The sequence below is a fragment of the Pan paniscus genome, chromosome 3 (assembly GCF_029289425.2).
Source record: "Pan paniscus chromosome 3, NHGRI_mPanPan1-v2.0_pri, whole genome shotgun sequence".
In the NCBI taxonomy this organism is placed as follows: Eukaryota; Metazoa; Chordata; class Mammalia; order Primates; family Hominidae; genus Pan; species Pan paniscus.
In genome coordinates, this window is record NC_073252.2 from 73,588,718 (window position 1) to 73,611,104 (window position 22,387).

The 22,387-nt window shown below is 40.9% G+C and overlaps 1 protein-coding gene across 3 annotated transcripts in view; it reads right to left on the minus strand.

Moving 5' to 3' along the window:
• CRACD (capping protein inhibiting regulator of actin dynamics) overlaps nucleotides 1-22,387 on the minus strand; it is a 281,450-nt gene that overhangs the window by 133,617 nt on the left and 125,446 nt on the right. For all 3 annotated transcript variants that reach the window (XM_034958782.4, XM_034958784.3, XM_034958785.3), the window contains exon 2: nucleotides 16,618-16,764. The gene's annotated coding sequence lies outside the window, so the exon portion shown is untranslated. The remainder of the gene's footprint in view (nucleotides 1-16,617; nucleotides 16,765-22,387) is intronic.

A 22,387-nucleotide genomic window follows, 5' to 3' on the forward strand; every position in this document is an offset into this window, starting at 1 on the left:
AGAATATAGAATAGAGGGCTTCTGTCCCTTTAATTTGCAACTCAGAGTCACCACTTTGTACCATACCTGAAACATCAGCACTCACAGCCTCATTATGGACATTCTTTGTAAGTTTACTTTCCTCCATGGCCATGACTTTGTTAAACGTCACTGAAATGAAAAGTACAGCATGCAAATCTATGAGCACAAAGCTTATGAAATTGGCAGGGGGAGTGTCCCACTGTTATCAATTCTGTCCTGTATCCTCCATTTCTGTGAAAGAAAGTACATTACCTTTCATCATGGTCATCACATAATATGCAAAAAAATGGAAGAGATGGAGGAAACAAACTGATACCTGTAATAAAACACTGACATTATTATTGCTTTTCACACTCTCTAAAAACTGCACATTCACTGAATTACAGTCTCCATCAAATTCCTGACCCTTATCCTGATGGAGAAATTTACCTACCTGAAAAGGAAAGGTAGGATTATTTCAGGGACGCTTTCCTTTTTAGTATTAACAGAGGCAATGTTTATACTGAATGAAACTACTTAATCCCTAAACTATGCGTAAGAAAAAGATATCTTGCCAAATTTACAACCCTCTCACATTGCATCTATTCTATTTCAAAATGATCTCTAATACCCAAAGATTTGTATTGTATTACAGTATAATTTCTCATCATATTCTTAGGATAAGAGAACAGGTTGATAAAACAAGATAATGATAATGTTTTCTATTGTTCCTGTGTTATTTTCCCAATAACGCAGAAGTTTTCACAGATACTCATTCTTACAGAGGTTGTTTATTAGAAAAATATATCCTGGATTCACGACCAAAGGCAGAAATAATTTCTGAAACATTTACATTTATATAAAGTCAATTTTTGCCCTCCTGTATTGTCAGTTATGAAACATTTCCATTTTTAAGTTTTGTTTCCTTAGAAAAATTAAATTCCATGTGCTTTTCTAGCATATGCCCATAGGTTTCTTTGAGACCCACCTTCCTGCTTGATATGAGTAATCACCTAAATTGTCCTAATACCTTCATGTCATTTTTTTTAGTCTTTCTTATACTTTTTCTAGGACTAACCCCATTTTTGAAGCATTCATTTATCTGCATTTCCATAAACTTTAAACTTCTGACTTTTGGAATTTGTGTAGCTTTTACAGCTATTTCTTACAATATTTTGCCATGAAGATTGACACATCTTTTCCCCGCATATTTATAGCCATGTTCTGACTGCCCTCCCCTCTAAGGCTGGAAACTCCCGTATTCTGGAATGCTGGTTGTTTGTATTAAGCGAGCCATGTGTCCTCCCACTTGCACATCACAGTATAAAGTATTTCCTTAAACTCAAAATATCCTTTTATTGACCTCTTCCACCCCAAAGTCTTAATCTGTTAAAGACTCACATTATCCATGAAGAATCTCAAGTAGAAAAGATCAAACTCAATACTTTCTATTAACATTACAAAAAGTATCTCACTTTTAAAAGTCCTAAATGTATTACTTCCATCCCTCTCTTAATATTACTGAACTTATTGCTGTGACAACACAGTCTCCACATAAATGTAATGTCTCCATATGGACTTGGCCAGATCTATCCCAGAGGTTCAAACTACTGGAGAGGGTCAAGCCACTTCCAGAGAACTATCTCTATGTCCCATGTGTCTCTGTCCATTTGGGCTGCTATAACAAAATGCCATAAATTGGGTAGCTTATAAACAACAGAAATTTATGTATTTCTCATTGTTCTGGAGGCTGGAAATACCAAGGCTCCAGATTTGATGTCTGGTGAGGGTCCAATTTCTGGTTCTTAGATGGTGCCTTCTTGCTGTGTCTTCATGTGGCAGAAGGTATGAGGGAACTCTCTTGGGTCTCCTTCATAAAAACATTAATCCCATCTATAAGGGCTCTGCCCTCATGACCTAATCACCCCCCAAAGGCTGTATATCCTAATACTATCACCTTAAGGGTTAGCATCTTAACATATGAATTTCAGGGGGTGATGCAAACATTCAGATCATGGTTTTACTTTTCATTTTGTTTGCCTCTGAAACATAAGCAATAACATTAGTGGTTCCTTATTCAATTTTGATTCTTTTTATGTATCTCTTAGCTGCTTCCTTGGCTTAATTGCTCCATGTTGCTCACTTAAATCCCATCACCCTAGAGAATTGGGTATTTTGAAGCTTCACCACTTTTTTCTTTACCACTGTCATATTGCTGTGAATGGCACATTATTGCTTCTGATTGAAATTTCCTGGGCCTGGCTTACAAATGCCCGCTGTTGGATTGGTCTGAAATCAGTTACACATTTTCTTTTATAGAATCTTTTGCCACTGTATACTGCAAAGTCTTGCCTGTGACTTTGTCCTTTACAATCGGCCCATCTAATAATGGAATATTAGTAAAGAGATAGGAAAATATATCAAGATAGTTCACTATGTAAACGAATGTATTCCTAATCATTTTATGCCTACCTACGCTGACTTTTACAGTGCTCTTATTGCTATATTTTTCCATTTAATCCAAGTCATCAGCTACTCACTGAGTGCCCACAAAGCCTATAATATCAAACTACACAAACAGAGGATAGAAAAAGAAGTCATAGGCTGTCCTCAGTGATTTTACAACCTCAAAAAAGCAGGATAGAGGATGCTCCAGTATTGGAATATAAAAAAAAACAGAAACTTTTTTCCCGATCTTCTAAATAAAACATAATAGCCTATAAGCATTCTTTGACTGAGTATACACCAATTTGACTATTTGTAAGTGAGTCTCTGAGATTGATTATGTGTATGATACCGGGTATACAACAAGTAGCAATTTGCAATTTTGTTGAAGAATGATTCTCATAACTTAATATCAACATCTGAATCTCAATATACTTTTGTTATTCTCTACTCATACTGCATTTTTTTTTAGGGAAAATTATATGCTGGAGTGAAAAGAACAATTTGGGAAGGAAGAAAATCTCTAGACATGTCCTCAGAAAATCTCAACAGTCTACAGTATACCATACTTTTTATTTTTCTTTTCTCACACACCCTTTCTTTTGCCAATTTCTTTTAAATAGTCTCCCCCAGATGAAGCAGTGCTATGATAACAAACTTTGATCATTTTATGTGGTGGGTGTATCCCGAGGCTGGTGACATGGTTTGGCTCTGTGTGCCCCCCCTACAAATTTCACCTTGAATTGTAATAATCCCCACGTGTCATGCCACGGACCCAGTGGGAGGTAAGTGAATCATGGGGGCAGGTTTTTCCCCTGCTGTTCTCGTGATAATGAATAAGTCTCATGAGATCTGATGGTTTTATACAGGGGAGTGACTCTGCACACCCTCTCTTGCCTGCCGCCATGTAAAACATCCCTTTGCTCTTCCTTTGTCTTCCACCATGATTGTGAGGCCTCCCCAGCCAAGTGGAACTGTGAGTCCATTATACCGCTTTTTCTTTATAAATTACCCAGTCTTGGGTATGTCTTTATTAGCAGCATGAGAATAGACTAATCAGCTGGGCACTCAAAGATGAATCAGACACTGTCCCTGCCATGGAGGAACTCATAGTCTTGTGTTAAGTGTTGTCTGTTTGGGGTGAAGAGAAGCTAATATTAATCAATCTTATCCCATTCCATTTAATTTCAGGTATCATGAATCTATGTGGAATTTCAAAGATCTTTCATGCCTGTGTTTTGCAGGGAAAAGTTCACTTTTTTTCAGATCAGGAAAAGGTCTTCTCATTCTACTTAAAATCCAGGGTCTTCCTTTGAGTACTTTGTTTTTTCTGCATGGGAAAATGTTTATGGTTTTTTTTCTTTCCCAAAGCTTATTTTTAAAACAAAATTTTCATGATACGATATATATTAGACTTTAATCCTTTCTCTATCTCTTGGTCTGAGTTCTTTTCAACTCATTTCATTTCTCTACTGTTCCTCATGATGAACCTCTTCCCACAAGTCTTCACATTAGATTTCACATTTGTATCATGCCCTATTTAGTGACTACAGGATTAGATATATGTTGCTGAAATCTATTGGGCACTGGGTATGACATGGTTAAAAGTTAAAATTCCCAGCACAGTATACTTTCTTTTTTTTTTTTTTTTGAGATGGAGTCTTGCTCTGTCGCCACTCAGGCTGGAGTGCATTGGCACGATCTTGGCTCACTGCAACTTCTGCCTCCCGGGTCCAAACAACTCTTCCACCTCAGCCTCTCTAGCAGCTGGGATTACAGGTGTGCACCATCATGCCCGGCTAATTTTTGTATTTTTAGGAGAGACGGGGTTTTGCCATGTTGGCCAGGCTGGTCTCGAACTCCTGACCGCAGGTGATCCTCCCGCCTCGGCCTCCCAAAGTGCTGGGATTACAGGTGTGAGCCAATGCGCCTGGCCAGTATACCTTCTTGAATAAAGAGTAAACTTATCACAAAATGATGAGTTTTGTTCTTACTTCAATATACAGTAGGTTCATATTTATATACAGTTTAAAAGGTCTTGATTTTGACAGAAAATAATTCTTCTGGGCAGTTCTAGCACACAATTTGTCTGATGTATTGTGAAAACAAGAGCTCTACATCTGGGACTGAGAGAAGGGAGTTTAAGCAGATTCATGTACAAGAAAGCCTTTACTGGTCTTTATTTGGTTATCACTGCCAAGGTTACTCTAAAAAGAATTCACAGTTTATCCATGGCTGTGTATCACAGATGTTAATTTGTTTTGTTTCACAACTCAGAATTCACTTTCCCTTAGAAATAACGTCGTACATGGTGGTTGGGCGTTCCACACAGGTCTCAGAATGGAGGCAAACGCCCTGACTGCAGGCAGTGCTGCCGCAGAACACATGTCCTGGGGCAGGTAGAATAATGGCTCTCCAAAGACGTCCACTTTCCAATTCCCAGAACTGTGAACAGGGGATCAGATGTGCTGAAGTTAAGCATGTTGCAGTCGGAAGATGAGCCTGGATTATCTGGATGGGCCCAGTATATTCACAAGGGTCTTTATAAGAGGGAGGCAGAAATGTCAGAATCACAGGAGAGGATGTGATGGTAGAAGCAGAGGTCACAGAGAGAGAGGGAGGGAGACAGGGAGGAACAGAGGGAGGGAGGGAGGGAGGAAGGGAGGGAGGGAGAGAGGAAGACTGGAAGATGCTATGCAGCTGGTTTTGAAGAGGGAGGAAGGGGCCACAAGCCAAGGAAGGCAGGTGGCCTCTAGAAGCTGAAAAACACAAGGAAAGGGATTCTCCCCTAGAGCCTCCAGAAGGAGCCAGGCCTGCTGACTCATTTGAGACTTCTGATCTCTAGAACTACAACTTGTGTTGTTTTAAGCCACTATGTTTATGATACTTTGTTACAGTGCCAATAGAAAATGAATACACATTCTAGGAAAATTATCAAGGTTTCTCTGGTCAAATAATTTTGGGATACATTATTCACTTTATCTCCTCAATGCCTACAATTTGAGAAGTCCCATGATACGGTTTGGCTGTGTCCCCATGAAAATCTCATCTTGAATTGTAATCCGCATAATCCTCATGTATCTAGTGAGAGATCTGGTAGGAGGTGATTGCATCATGGGGGTGGTTTCCCCCATGCTGTTCTCAGGATAGTGCATTTTTTAATTTTTTATAGCCCTCACGGAGCACCTCTGCTAGAGCAATGTGGAAGGGAAATGTGGGGTTGGATTCCCCCCACACAGAATCCCCACTGGGGCACTGCCTAGTGGAGCTGTGAGAAGAGGGCCACTGTCCTCCAGATCCCAGAATAGTAGATCCGCAGACAGCTTGCACCATGTGCCTGGAAAAGCTGCAGACGCTCAATGCCAGCCCGTGAAAGCAGCTAGGGAGGAGGCTGTACCCTTCAAAGCTACAGGGACAGAGCTGTCCAAGGCCATAGAAGCCCACCTCTTATATCAGCATGACCTAGATGTGAGAACAGACTAATACATCCTGCAAGAAAAAATCTTATTTAACTTTGTTTAATTCAGAATCGCCCAAAGTATTTAACCATAAACATTTTCAAGAAATACTTTTTATTTCTCCACATCTGGAGAAATAGGAACACTTTTACACTGTTGATGGGACTGTAAACTAGTTCAACCGTTGTGGAAGTCAGTGTGGCGATTCCTCAGGGATCTACAACTAGAAATAGCATTTGACCCAGCCATCCCATTACTGGGTATATACCCAAAGGACTATAAATCATGCGGCTATAAAGACACATGCACACGTATGTTTATTGCGGCACTATTCCCAATAGCAAAGACTTGGAACCAAGCCAAATGTCCAACAATGATAGACTGGATTAAGAAAATGTGGCACATATACACCATGGAATACTATGCAGCCATAAAAAATGATGAGTTCATGTCCTTTGTAGGGACATGGATGAAATTGGAAATCATCATTCTCAGTAAACTATTGCAAGGACAAAAAACCAAACACCGCATGTTCTCACTCATAGGTGGGAATTGAACAATGAGAACACATGGACGCAGGAAGGGGAACATCACACACCAGGGACTGTTGTGGGGTGGGGGGAGGGGGGAGGGATAGCATTAGGAGATATACCTAATGCTAAATGACGAGTTAATGGGTGCAGTGCACCAACATGGCACATGTATACATATGTAACAAACCTGCAGGTTGTGCACATGTACCCTAAAACTTAAAGTATAATAATAATAAAATTAAAAAAAAAAAGAAATACTTTTTAAATATTCCTTAGAATTACTGTTCCGTGGAACTACTTTAGGAAATAATGTTTAAGGAGTTATGCTATGGATAATGGCAGTGGGAAGAGAGGCAGACATTCTTGCATATATTTATCTAGCCTGAAATCCCAATCACTGAAGTCACTGAATCACAGCTGAGTGTCCAATATGGTTTTTGGTTTTTTTTTTTTTTGAGACAGTATCTTACTCCCATTGTCTAGGCTACAGTGTAATGGCATTATCTTAGCTCACTGCAACCTCTCCCTCCCAGATTCAAGCAATTCTCATGCCTCATCCTCCTCAGTAACTGGGACTACAGATGCATGCCACACATCTGGCTAATTTTTGTATTTTTAGTAGACATGGGGTTTCACCATGTTGGCAAGGCTGGTCTCGAACTCCTTAGGTGATGCACATTCTTAAGTGATCCACCCGCTTCGGCCTCCTGAAGTACTGGGATTACAGGCGTGAGCTACCGCACCCAGCCCATTATGGTTTAATATTGAGATAGGTATTCAGATGAGGGTGGAGGAAATGAGATATAAGGAAATGAAGGAAAATAGCACTGACTCCAAGGAGGTGGTCACTTAGTAGGGGATATGACATATTTACCAAAAATTATAAGCCAGGTGGAAAATGTTAACCCCTCTCTCTCTCTCTCTCTCTGTGTGTGTGTGTGTGTGTGTGTGTGTGAGAGAGAGAGAGAGAGAGAGAGAAATAGAGAGATAGAGAGAGAGAGAGAGAGAGAGAGAGAGAGAGAGAGAGGCTAGACAGATATAAATGAGCTGCTGTAGGAGTCTGGAGGGAAAAAATAAAACACTCATTTCCAGGAACGGGAGATATCAGAGAATAAACTGGGTTGGTGTTGAATTTATCCTTTAAGGACAGCTAAGCTATTGACCAGAAGAGATGGAGAAGAGAAGATGGGCATTTGGAATTGGCAGCATCAGGGTGAGCAATCTCATCTATCATAGGCCCTCCCCAACTCAAGCACTAAGTAGTTCCTAGATGGGCCAAGCATGTCAAGCCTTGGTAAACTATGTCCTTGTCTCCTAATTCTTAAGTTCTATATTATTAGACCAATAATAAGAATTATTAGAAATTGTGGTTCCAGTTCTATAATAGTAAAACATCAAAATTCACCACAAAGAAATGAAAATAAAATGATATCGATTTTTGAAAATACATATACATATCCAAGTCCTTAATATAAAATTTAAGTTCTGTTTTAAATGCTCCTTTTGGGGGATGTTTTTCTGCATGGAATGAACTTTCTGAGGCTTCTTAAGATATGTGCCCAGTGAAGTTTAGACTAAGGATGCTTTTTCCTTTTCCTGGTAAATCTTCCAGTCATAGGATAGCCTTCTTCATCGTTCCTTGGACCTCTGAACTGCAGTTCAGAATTAGTCATTTATTTCAAGAAGCTTAACACTTAATCTGTGTGCATGTTTGTAAACAATAGATTATGCTTTAACAGTAAACAGTAGTGGAGGACATTTTCCATGCTGACTTTAGCTTTCTGTTTGGTGTCAATTTTTGGTCTCCGCGGGAGCAGAAACTGTCTTGCTGTTTGTTCTTTGTCAGCCTAGAGTCCGGAGCAGTGCCTTATCCGTGGGAGGCATTCAGTGTGCGTCTGTTGAAATGATGAAAGGATCATGGGAACGAAACCTTGGCTTCACTTGGGCCAATTTAGAAGAAAAAAAAATTTATTGATTTTAATAAGGAAAAAGAAGATTAAAATGGACATTGTAGGGGTAATAAATTCAATAGCTTTTTTGTTGTTGTTTGTTTGGTTGGTTGGTTTGGGGTATTTTTTGGCTTTATCCCCTAGAAGTACTAAGATGATCGTTTGCTGGAAGAGAAGTCTGTACAGTCTATACGCTTGATCCAAAGCTGCTGGTAAATCAAGCATTCATTTTTCTAAAGTTACATAAATGAAAGAAAGGACAGGATTTAGAGGATCCAAGGGCCTCTCTTAAGAAACACGTTGACATAAATGTGACCTGCGGAGATTGTGTGCCCCCCTCGAGTGTCTGGCAAGCACCTTCTCATCTTTCAAGACAGCTTGAATGACACCTCTGGGAGGCCCGCAGGCTCCCTGTGGCAGTTGTTTATGCTGCCCTTTGCGTTCCCCAGCACTCTGTGCAAAACTCTCTCAAATATCACTAATCACACTTCACCCGGTTATCTGTTTACATATCTGAATTCAATTTGATAAAGTTCAATTCCCATTGCAATGCCCTAAGTATTTGCTAGGGCAATGCTAGATTCAAAGGTTCAATGGCAAATTCAAAGGCTCTGGTTGTTTTTTTTTTTCTTGGATAGGGTCTTGCTCTGTTGCCCAGGCTGGAGTGCAGTGGCATGATCATGGCTCACTGCAGGCTCAACCCTCTAAGCTCAAGCCATCCTCCCACTTCAGTCTCCCTGTGAGTAGCTGGGACCATAGGGGTGCGCCATCATGCCTGGCTAATTTTCTAAAAATTTGTGGTTAGAGATGAGGTCTCACTATGTTGCTCAGGCTAGTCTTGAACTCCTGGGCTCATGCAGTCTTCCCGCCATGGCCTACTAAAGTGCTGGGATTACAAGCATGGGCCACCGTGCCTGGCCCCCTGGCTTTTAGAAGCTACTTCCTATCATGGAGGACAGGCAAGATACAACTACTTACAGTTCTCTGTTAAGAGCAGGAGAACCTGAGGCAGCAGAGAGGTGACAGGAAGGAGGAAGTGACCATGAACTCCTGAACAGTATGCTTACTTCATATCCTCACCCCTCAGCACAATGTCTGGCATGTAAAAAGTTCCATGCATGTTAATGGAGGGAGGGAAGAGGAAAGGAATCAACAAAATGCCCCTACCCCATCCCCATCTCTCTGCTATTTCTTGTCAAACTAGTTACTCTAAAGTTGGTGTTTTCAAGCTCCTGGAAGAGATATCTTAGAGCACAGAGTTGATGATTCAGTCCTCCCTAGCATATAGTACAGTATACAATAATCACATTTGATGGAGACAAGTCATCGTTTGTCCTGTGTTTAACTGTGGTCCCATGGCACCTGTTCATAAACACTACACTCCCAGGAAGTCTACAGGAAAGAGACTTGCAGACAGGTTGCATTTGCTGAACCACTAGCACTACACCAACCTAATTCTTAAGTTCTGTATTATTAGACCAAGAGCTCTTCTACCATCACAAAAGGATTTAGCTAGAATTTTGCTTCCCTCAGAACCTCATTTGCCATCCAGTTTCCCATTTCTCTGCCAGCTTCATCTGTGCAACTCATCTTGGGTTACGTCTGGCAGATGGAGAGAGGAATCTCATTTCAAGTCGCTGCTGTCTGCATCCCAGAGCCCTCCCGGAGCAGCCTCTATTTCACCAAGGACAGAAGAAAGGAGGGATGGGTGTGATCAGCCTCCCCAAGAGATGACAGTGTAAAGTATTCCTCAAATTTTCATCTTCAACGGCTAGTATCATTTAACTCCCTTGGGAGAGACTGCTTTGTTGCCTAGGCTAGCAATATAATCTCCAGCTATCCCAATGCCAAAATATCAATTACAGGTTCATCTGGATGATGGGATAAACTGAAGTTCAGACCACTAGAACAATGACATAAGTCGGGGTGGGGAGACAGGGTGCCCAAGGGGATTGAGCCCCATGGTAGAAGTGAAATAAGGTGAAGTCAAATTCTCCATATCCTTGCAGATTAAGTAACTAAATTCTAAACTGCTATCTGTCTCATGAAGAGAAGTCCACCAGCAACTAAAGCGAAGCAGGTGTTCTGAAGGGGTTTTCTTTTTGGAGGTCCTAATTAGAAAGATAATATTCCCATAGCACCCCAGCTCTCCCAGCAAAATGACAGGAGAAGATTGAAAAAATAAATGATTGGTAATAACAATTAAGCATTTTACCAGTCACAAAACATCACAGATTGTACAATTTCATTTATATAAAGTATCTAGAAATGGTAAATTCATAGAGACAGAAAGATTGGTGGTTGCCAGTGGCTGAGGGGAGGGGGAAATGGGGAGTAACTGCTTAATGGGTACAGTGTTTTATTTTGGGGTGATGAAAATGTTTTGGAAAGAGACAGAGGTGATGGTTGCAAAACAGTCTGAATATACTAAATGCCACTGAAGGCCGGGTGCGCTGGCTCACGCCTGTAATCCCAGCACTTTGGGAGGCCGAGGTGGGCAGATCACGAGGTCAGGAGATCGAGACCATCCTGGCTAACACAGTGAAACCCTGTCTCTACTAAAAATATAAAAAAATTAGCCGGGCGTGGTGGCGGGCGCCTGTGGTCGCAGCTACTCGGGAGGCTGAGGCAGGAGAATAGCGTGAACCCAGGAGGCGGAGCTTCCAGTGAGCTGAGATTGCGCCACTGCACTCCAGCCTGGGCGACAGAGCAAGACTCCGTCTCAAAAAATAAAAATAAAATAAATAAACTAAATGCCACTGAATTGTTCACTTTAAAATGTTTAATTTCATGCTATGTGAATTTCACCTGATTATTTTTAAAAGTGTTACAATTAAAGGACTAATTATTTCTCATTGCTCAACAATCTACCACTACTGGGGAAAAAGGAGGATCTTGTTTCCATTCCATAGTGATAAGAGGGATTAAATAAGTCTTTAAATTCTAGTATCAGTCATCTTTGGGGCTTTCCTGTGAAAAGCCGAGTACTTACCTGAATGTTGGTAGCAGAGAAGTAATTCAAACCAATGACCCCAGATTTGCCTGGCCCATGTAGTCTAACTTCACAATCAACAGCTGCAGGAGTAGCAAGAGCAGCAACTATTTATCTGCAGCTACGAAGTGCCAGCTAGATAACCAAAAGGCAATCGAGGAGACCTGTGTTAACTAGACTCTAGAACCCTAGCCAGACCTGTGTGATGGAGGTATGTCCCAGGGAGTCGCATCTGGTGGCAGTAACATCAGACAAAGACTAAGTGTCGTTTTAATTCACTAGAATATGATGACCTTGCTATTTCCACACACTTCCAGGACAAAGAAAATAAATGTTGGCCAGGCGTGGTGGCTCACGCCTATAAACCCAGCACTTTGGGAGGCTGAGGTGGGTGGATCACCTGAGGCCAGGAATTTGAGACCAATCTGGCCAACATGGTGAAACCCCATCTCTACTAAAAGTACAAAAATTAACTGGGCATGGTGGCAAATGCCTGTAGTCCCAGCTACTCGGGAGGCTGAGGCATGAGAATCACTTGAACCTGGGAGGCGGGGGTTGCAGTGAGCTGAGATCGCGCCACTGCACTCCAGCCTGGGCGACAGAGCAAGACTGTCTTGGGGGAAAAAAAAGAAAGAAATGTTAACAGAGAGCAGGAGGATCTTTAGATGAGAGGCAGCTTTTTTTCCCCTTCTTTATACTAAGATGAAGATCCAAAGCAATTTGCTGTTAAGCGCAAAGAGAAGCACAAAAGCTTAGAGGGAATAAAAACACATTTAGAACAGAGGTTAAAAAAAGGACCTTGAAAGGAAACTACAAGGCTATGTAAACAAAAACATGGTTGAATGCAAACTGAGGAAAAGCAGATGCGGGCTGCCCAGGCTCACATGACACCTTCCCCTTTCACTTCCACATGGCACAGTGAGAGCCAAAGACAAACAGGCCCCTGAAGCCCTCACCAACCAACCTCCGAACCACTCACCTTGCCTCATGCTCTAGTTCGTGAATCTTCCTGGTTTGAGGTCAGGTATGGTCTTCCTACCACGGCTTTGTCTCACCTCCCAGACTTAACACAACACTTAGCTTTGAGCACTTGCTTTCCTTGACCAGGATTTAGACATTTCTCTAGCATGACCGCCAGTGGTCGCTTCTTCTACCTTCAGCCTAACTCAGGATGTCCCTCTACACCACGTGCCTGTGCAGGCATGGAAAAGTGCTCAGCTCTGTTTTGGTGTAGCCTTCCTTTTCTCGCGTGCAGTCCTCAAGACCATGCCTAAAATAAGGTTCTAGAGTTGACTGCAGTGATGCAGCTGCAGGCCAAGGAACACAAATGGCTAGACGGCTGCACGTTTAGAGGGAATCTTTAAACATAATGAAAAGCCAAAATATATTCAAGGCTTTCAAAATCCCCTAATTCTTTTTATTTTATTTTATTTTATTTTATTTTTTGAGACGGAGTTTCACTCTTGTAGCCCAGGCTGGAGTGCAACGGTGCAATCTTGGCTCACCGCAACCTCCGCTTCCCAGGTTCAAGCAATTCTCCTGCCTCAGCCTCCGGAGTAGCTGGGATTACAGGCATGCGCCACCATGCCCGGCTAATTTTTGTATTTTTAGTAGAGACGGGGTTTCTCCATGTTGATCAGGCTGGTCTCGAACTCCCAACCTCAGGTGATCCACCCTCCTTGGCCTCCCAAAGTACTGAGATTACAGGCATGAGCCACCGCACCTGGCCAAAATCCCCTAATTCTATTGCAAGAAACCAACGGAATCAGGGAGCCATACACACACACACACACACACACACACACACACTCACACATATATCTTTTTTTCTACGTTGTATGAGAAAAAATCATTTAATTCCATCACAAAATGTTCTACATATGTTTTTAAAATTACAGTATTACTTCCCTGGAAAACTTCCTAAAAGAGGAAAAAAGCATCTATTTCCTAAGTCTGTCATGCTAGAAGGAGGAATGGCTTCTGATAGGAAAGCTGAGGTAGAACATCAGTTGTGAGCTCTCTTGGAGTTAAGCAATTTGGACAGGGACTGCAACGTCGTATGTGTGCAACTCCTACCCTGGGTCAGGGCAGTGTCTTGTCAGCTCCAGCCTGATATCACGGCCCTAGTAGCACATAAGCAGCATGGTGAAATCACACTGACGATCCTCCCACCTCAGCCTCCTGAGTGGCTGGGACTGCAGATAGCTAGGACATGCCTGGCCTAGACCTGGCTGGTTTTTTTTTTTTGTTTCTTTGTTGTTGTTGTGTGTGTTGGAGTTGTTGTTCTGCTTTTTTTGTTTGTTCGTTTTTGAGACAAACTGGGTCTCACTCTGTCACCCAGGCTGGGGTGCAGTGGTAAAATCTCAGCTCACTGCAGCTTCAACCTCCCCGGCTCCAGTGATCCTCCCACCTCAGCCTTTTGGGTAGCTGGGATCACAGGCACACAGCTAATTTTCTGTGATTTTTTATAGAGACAGGATTTTGCCACGTTGCCCAGGCTGGTTTCGAACTCTTCGGCTCAAGTGATTCGCCTGCCTCAGCCTCCCAAAGTGCTGGGATTACAAGTGTGAGCCATCGTGTCAAGCCCACCTGGCTGTTTTGATTACTGACTCTGATCTTGGGCAAGTTATTTGAGTTTTCTGAGCCTGTTTCTCTACTTGTAAGATGGGAATAGTAATATCTATTACTTATTATTTAAGGTAGCTGTGATGGTTTGAATTGTATCCCCCAAAAAGTAAGCTGAAGTCCTGACCCTGCAGTACCACTGAATTTGACCTTATTTGGAAGTAGGGCTGCTGCAGATGATGTAATTAGTTTAAGATGAGGTCACATTGAAGTAGGGTGGGTCCTTAGTCCAATATATCTGGTGTCCTTATAAGAAGAGGGAAGACAGCCATGTGTAGACACAGACACACAGTGAGAATGACAGGTGATGACAGAGGCGGAGACTGGAGGGATGCAGCTGCAGCCCAGGAACGCCGAGGATTGCCAACAACCACCAGAAGCCAGGAAGAGCCAAGGAAGGTTTCCCTTTGATGTGTCTCACAGGGAGCATGGCCCTAACTTGATTTTGGACTTCTAGCCTACAGACCTGTGAAACAATACACTTCTGTTGTTTTAAGCTCTGTTTGCCTAATTTCTTATGGCAGTCCTAGCAAATTAATATGGTGCTAGAGGCCTAATGTATGTATTTTGTGTGTGTGCTGGGTGGAGGGAGTAAGTGTTCTTTAACTGCAGAAGAAAATAAGGCAACCTATCTTATGCATCTAAACCAAGAAGTGTCATCATTTCCTGTGGATCGACCCTCCCACTCACTCTGCTCCAGCACTGACTGGCTCCTGGCTGTGGCTGGAACACCCCAGCTGCATTCCCTCCTTAGGGCCTTTACACCCACTGCTTCCTCTACCTGGAACAGGCCCAGGGCCAACTCCTGACTTCCTGCCTTTCCTCGATGAGGCCCCTTCTGCAATTTGCACTCCCACCCCACTAACCAACTTCTCTTGCTCTACTTTACTTTTTCTTTTCTCCATGTTCTCAGTGGATTCTAATATCCTAGTAATGTGTTTATTATATGCATTATTTATCATCTCCATCCATGCTACAACATTAAGCTCCATGCACTGATGTGAACAAACATCAAAAATAGTACCTAGTTCACTGTAGGTGCTTAAGAAAAAATTTTCTAAAAATCCATCATTCATTTTCAAATGACCACTTTAATTATTACAGAAGCCGTATGTGTTCACTGTAAAAAATTAGAAAAAAATTAAAAGCTTCAAACTCCCACCATCTAATAAAACCTCTCAAATTACAAGAAATCAGACTGACTTTTATCTTCTTTAAGTGACTCCCTAAGGGGTGCTGACAATCCAGGAGAACTCTCATGGTAGAGGTAACATTCATCTTACAAAGCTTGGTATGTGAATTTAATGAAATAAAGTAACCAAATAGTCAATACAATGCTTATCATAGCAACTAAGACAACTAATGAGTAGTTTTTATTAACAGGTAGTTATCATAATAGGTCACTGTTGATAGGTAGTTGTTATTTTATTTCCTTTGATCTCATATTTAACTTCCATCCCTTCCCACAACTTACAAAAAGTAAGTGGCGGATATCTGCAGCCAAAATAATGATATGATGCTATTTATTTATTTATTTATTTATTTATTTATTTTGAGATGGAGTCTTGCACTGTCACCCAGGCTGGAGTGCAGCGGCGAGATCTCGGCTCACTGCAACCTCTCCCTCCCGGGTTCAGGCGATTCTCCTGCCTCAGCCTCCCAAGTAGCTGGGATTACAGGCGCCCGCCATCACGCCCAGCTGTTTTTGTATTTTTAGTAGAGATGGGGTTTCACCGTGTTGGCCAGGCTGGTCTTGAACTCCTGACCTTGTGATTCGCCCACCTCGGCCTCCCAAAGTGCTGGGATTACAGACGTGAGCCAACGTGCCCGGCTGATATGATGTTATTTTTACAGGGGAGGCAGATGAGGAAAGCCTCCCACTCCCAGCATTCAGAAGACAAAGTTCCCCAAACTCACAGGACCAAGCTCTATGGCTCAAAAGCACCATGAGACACAAGGCCACTGTTTCCATTGAATTTTCTAATAGCAAGAAAACAATGAACAATGATAACCTTTTTTTTTTTTTTTTTTGAGACAGAGTCTCGCTGTATTGCCCGGGCTGGAGTGCAGTGGCACAATCTTGGCTCACTGCAACTTCTGCCTCCTAAGTTCAAGCGATTCTCCTGCCTCAGCCTCCTGAGTAGCTGGGACTACAGGTGCCCACCACCACAACTGACTGACTTGTATTTTTAGTAGAGATGGGTTTCAGCATGTCAGCCAGCCTGGACTCGAACTCCTGACCTCAAGCGATCCGCCCGCCTCAGCTTCCTAAAGTGCTGGGATTACAGGTGCAAGCCACTGCACCCGGGTGATAACCACATTTTTGTATTACATGTCCTCTCCCATTTACAAAACCTTTTCCCATGAAACTTTCTTTTATAGATGAAATAACTGGGGTTCAGAGAATTTAAGTCACTTGTCCAAGTTGACTCAGCTGGTAAGTAGAAGAGTTGGGAATGCAATCTAGGATTAGATCACTGATGACAAGGATCACTTGTCCTGATATTCAGTGAAATACATACTAGTCCTAGAATCCCACTTACAACAAATGAAACATTCCTTAGCATTTTTTCCATAAGCTACTTCCCTCTCCATACTCTACGTAAAAGACTTACCTATCTTAATAGCCACAGGTCCTTTTCTTGTTGGATAATTCTCCACCAAAATTTTCTCCTTGCAAAAGGGAAACTTCACCTTCAGCCGTAAATGTCAGGAAATGGGGTACATTGCTGAGAAAGCCTGGGAATCACTGCTCTTGTAAGCTGTTGAGAAAAAAACAAAACATCAAGAACTTTATGTCTTCAATCCTCTCTTGGGGAGCCTTTAAAATGAATCTCTTTTCCAATCCTTGGCAGAAGTCAGCACAAAAGAGGTTTCTTCCCCCTCCATGAATCTTCCAATTAGGTTTACCAACATTCGATTTGCACTGTTTAGCCAAAATTTACTATAGAGCTTTAAAAGCATTTATTATTAACTTTCCCCCTTTTGAGAGGACTAAAAGAATCACATCCCTGAATACTGAGACTTCCATATGCTTACACATAGGATTGCACATATATTCTTCATGTAGTTTAACTAAAATTCAAGAAGCTAGAAGACACAAATCCAATTTAGCAGACGTGAAGGCAGTAATCATTAGGTTATTTCCTAGTGAAGGCACCTTTTTACTCTAATACAAATCACAGAGTTAACTAGGTTAATGAGCTTCCTGTGGGTAGAGAGTGCACAATCCCTTCTAAAGCTGCCTGAATGAAAACCAGGATGTAACGAATGTAGATTTTAGCTGGAATGGAGGTAGAAAATGTCCAAGAAACAACCTCAGATTAACACAGGCCCTTTGCAAAGCTCTGTGAAACAAGACAACATTCTGGGGCAACAATACAGGACGAAGTCACTCCAAATCTCAGGATGGACAAGGGTGTCAAGCCCTGATGGGGGTTGGCTTGTATGGGCTTAGAGAAGAATTCTCAGTTCTGGCTATGAGGGACTAGCTTCTAGCAGACCAATTTCTCATTGAATACAACTAGAACAGTTGGACAAAAGTTATTTTTATTTTTTTTTTTTTGAGACGGAGTCTCGCTCTGTCGCCCAGGCTGGAGTGCAGTGGCGCGATCTCGGCTCACTGCAAGCTCCGCCTCCCGGGTTCACGCCATTCTCCTGCCTCAGCCTCCCGAGTAGCTGGGACTACAGGCGCCCGCTACCACGCCCGGCTAATTTTTTGTATTTTTAGTAGAGACGGGGTTTCACCGTGTTAGCCAGGATGGTCTCGATCTCCTGACCTCGTGATCCGCCCGCCTCGGCCTCCCAAAGTGCTGGGATTACAGGCGTGAGCCACCGCGCCCGGCCCAAAAGTTATTTTTAAAATCTGTTTAAAGGCTTCGGAGGACTACCAAGACAGCCAGGGCATGAGAAGCCACGATCTTAAGGGAGAAGGGAAATAAAATTGAGGCAAGTCAGACATTTTGTACCACTTTTCCTTTTGAGACACCCACTGGTTTTTTAGGAGGCACAGGGCAAAACTACTGAGAAACCTAGCAGAAAGTGGCTATTTAGAGGAACATAAAGTGAATGGACCTTTTGTCCAACTTACAGGCTGAGGCGATCCCAGAGAGAAGGGAAATGCAAAGAAATGAGCTCAACATTCTGCCTCGGTTTAACTTTGTAAGGAACTGTGAAACATTTTTCAGAAGTGGTTGTATCATTTTGCACTCCCATCAGTAATATATGAGAGTTCTAGTTTACACAATCTCATCAACATTTGGCATTGGCACCTTACAGAACTAGAAAAGCAAGAAAAAACCAAACCCAAAATTAGTAGATGGAGAGAAATAATAAAGATTAGAGCATAAACAGATAACATTGAGACAATAAACCACCAAAGATTAACAAAATAAAAAGTTGGCTTTTTTAAAAGATAAAAAAATTTGACAAATCTTTACCTAAGCTAAGAAACAAGGAGAGAAGACTCAAATAAATAAAATCAGAGACAGAAAAGAAGGCATTACAACAGGTACCATGGAAATAAAAAGGCTCATTAGAGACTATTATGAACAATTGTACAACAATAAATTGGAAAACCTAGATGAAATGGTTACTCTCCTACATCCATGCAACCTACCAAGATTGAACAAATAGAGAATCTGAACAGCCAAATAAAAAGTAACAAGATTGAAGTAGCAATAAAAAGTCTCTCATTAGGGAAAGCCCAGAACCTGATGGCTTCACTGCTAAATTCTACCAAGCATTTAAAGAAAAATTAATACCAGTTCTACTCAAACTGTTCCGACAAATTGGAAAGAAGGGAATACTTCCACACTTATTTTACAAGGGCATCATTACCCTCATACCAAAACCAAAGACATAAAAAAGATGCAAAAATCCTCAACAAAATACCATCAAACCACAGTCAACATCACATTGAAATGATCATTTACCATGATCAGGTGGGATTCACCCCAGGAATGCAAAAATGGTTCAACATACACAAATCAACACATCACATTAACAGAATAAAAGACAAAAACTATATGATGATTTCAATAGATGCCTCCTAAAAAGCATTCAATGAAATTCAACATTGCTTTATGATAAAAATCCTCAAGAAACTGGGTATAAAAGGAACATACCTCAAGACAATAAAGGCCATGTATGACAAAACCAAACCAAAAGATAGCATCACACTGAACAGGGGAAATTGAAAGCCTCTCTTCTAAGCTCTAGAACAAGACAGGGATGCCCAGTTTCACCACTTTTATTCAACATAGTACTGGAAGTCCTAGATAGAGCAATTAGACAAGAAAAGGAAATAAAGGGCATCCAAATTGCAAAGAAAGAAGTCAAATTGTACTTGTTTGCAGATGACATTATCTTATATTTAGAAAAATCTAAAGGCTCTAAAAAAAACTGTTAGAACTGATAAATTCAGTAAGGTTGCAGAATACAAAATTAACATACAAAAATCAGTAGTATTTCTATATGCCAACAGTTAACAATCTGGAAAAGAAATCTAGAAAGTAATCTCATTTACAAAACCTACAAAAAGAATACCTAGGTATAAATTTAACCAAAGAATTAAAAGATCTCTACAATGAAAACTATAAAACACCAATGAAAGAAATTGCACCAGGCTCGGTGGCTCATGCCTGTAATACCAGCACTTTGGGAGGCTGAGGCGGGTGGATCACAAGGTCAGGAGATCGAGACCATCCTGGCTAACACAGTGAAACCCCATCTCTACTAAAAATACAAAAGCAAAAAAATTAGCCGGGTGTGGTAGTGGGTGCCTGTAGTCCCAGCTACTCAGGAGGCTGAGGCAGGAGAATGGTGTGAACCTGGGAGGCGGAGCTTGCAGTCAGCAGAGATTGTGCCACTGCACTCCAGTCTGGATGACAGAGCGAGTCTCCATCTCAAAAAAAAAAAAAAAAGAAATTGGAAGGATATTCCATGCTCATAGTTTGAAAGAATTAATATTGTTAAATGCCCATACTACTTAACGTGATCTATAGATTCAATGAAATCCCTATCAAAATGCCAATGACATTATTCAGAGAAATAGAAAATGCAATGCTAAAATTCACATGGAACCACAAAAGACCCTAAATAGCTAAAGAAAACTAAGCAAAAGGAACAAAGCTGGAGTCATCACACTACCTTATTTCAAAATATACTACAAAGCTATAATATCTAAAACAGCATGGTACTGGTTTAAAAATAGACACATAGACCAATGGAACAGAACAGACAACCCAGAAATGAATTCACACTTTTATAACCAAATAATTTTCAACAAAGGCACCAAGAACACACACTGGGGAGAAAACAGTCTCTTCAATAAATGATGCTGGGAAAACTGGATATCTATATACAGACTAAAACCAGACCTCTATATCTCACCATATACAAATATTAAATAAAAATGAATTAAAGATTAAATGTAAGACCTGAATCTATGAAACTACTACAAGAAAACAGTGGGGAAATGCTTCAGGACATTGGCCTGGACAAAGTTATTGAGTAAGACCTCAAAGGCACAGGCAACCAAAGCAAAAATTTGCAATTGGGATTACATTGAGCTAAAAAGCTTCTGCATAGCGAGGAAAACAACAAACGAAGAGACAACCAACAGAATGTGAGAAAACATTTGCAAACTATCCATCTGACGAGGGATTAATAACCAGAATATATAAAGAACTCTAACAACTCAACAGCTAAAAACAAATAATTTGATTTAAAAATGACAAGAGGATATCCTGTGTGTGTACCCTGATGTGATTATTATGTATTGCATGCCTGAAGCAAAATATCTCATGTAATTCATAACTACATACCCACAAAAATTTTAAAAATTTTAAAAAATTAAAAAACAGAACTTCTGCTAAAGAAACTGAATTAAAATGGCAAAAGACATCCAAGTGGCAAGTAGGTATATTAATCATTAGGGAAATGCAAATCAAAAACCACAATAAGATATTATCTCACACCAGTTAAAATTGCTATTAACAAAAAGATAGGAAGTAATATATGCTGGCAAGGATGCAGAGAAAGGAGAATGTACACTGTTGGTGGGAATGTAAATTAGTACAACCACTATGGACAACAGTATGGAGGTTCCTCAAAAAACTAAGAAGAGAACTACCATATGATCCAGCAATCTCACTGCTGCATATGTTAATATATCCAAAAGAACATCAGTGTATCAAACAGATATCTGTATGTTATGGTTTGGCTCTGTGTCCCCACCCAAATCTCATGTTAAATTGTAATCCCCACCTGTCAGGGGAGGGGCCTAGTGAGAGGTGACTGGATCATGGGGATGGATTTCCCCCATGCTGTTCTCGTGATAGTGAGTGAATTCTCACAAGATCTGATAGTTTAAAAGTGTGGCAGTTTCCCGCCTCACTCTTTCTCTCTTGCCACCATGTAAAACATGCCTTGCTTCCCCTTCACCTTCTGTCATGATTGTAAATTTTTTGAGGCCTCCCAATCATGCTTCCTGTTAAGCCTGTGGAACTGTGAGTCTACTAAACCTCTTTTCTTCATAAATTACCTAGTCTCAGGTAGTTCTTTATATCAGTGTGAAAACAGACTAATACACTGTACTCCCATGTTTATTGAAGCACTATTCACACAATAGCCAAGATACAGAATTAACCTAAGTGTCCATCAACAGATGAATGCATAAAGAATATGTGTTATATATACACACAATGGAATATTATTTAGCCATAAAAAATGAAATCCTGTCATTTGCAGCAACATGGATGGAACTAGACATTAGGTTAAGTGAAATATGCCAGAAACAGAGAGGCAAATATCACATTCTCACTTACATGTGGGATTTAAAAAATTGATCTCATGTTCCTACAGAGTAGAATGATAGTTACCAGAGGCTAAGAAGGGAAGCAGGGAGAGGGGGATGACGAGGAGTTGATTAATGGGTACAAAAATACAGTTAGATAGAATAAGTGTTCAGTAGCATAATAGGGCAATTTAGTTAACAATATTTATTGTATATATCAAAATAGCTGGAGGACAGGATTTCAAATGCTCCCGACACAAAGAACTGATAAAGGTCTGAGGTGATGGATGTGCCAGTTACCCTGATTTGATCATTACACATTATATGCTTGTATCAAAATATACCATGTACCCCATAAATATGTACAACTATTATGTATCCATTAAAAATTTAAAAATCAAAAAAAGAAGCATGCATTTAAAAAAATGGTGTTGCCAGACTTTAGTTTGAACCATTCTAGTGTGACTCCTACAACTCAGTAACAAACAACCCAATTTATTTAATGGACAAAGGATTTGCATAAATATTTCTCCAAAGATACATCAATTCCAAATTAGTGCATGACAAGTTGCTCAACGTCACTAATC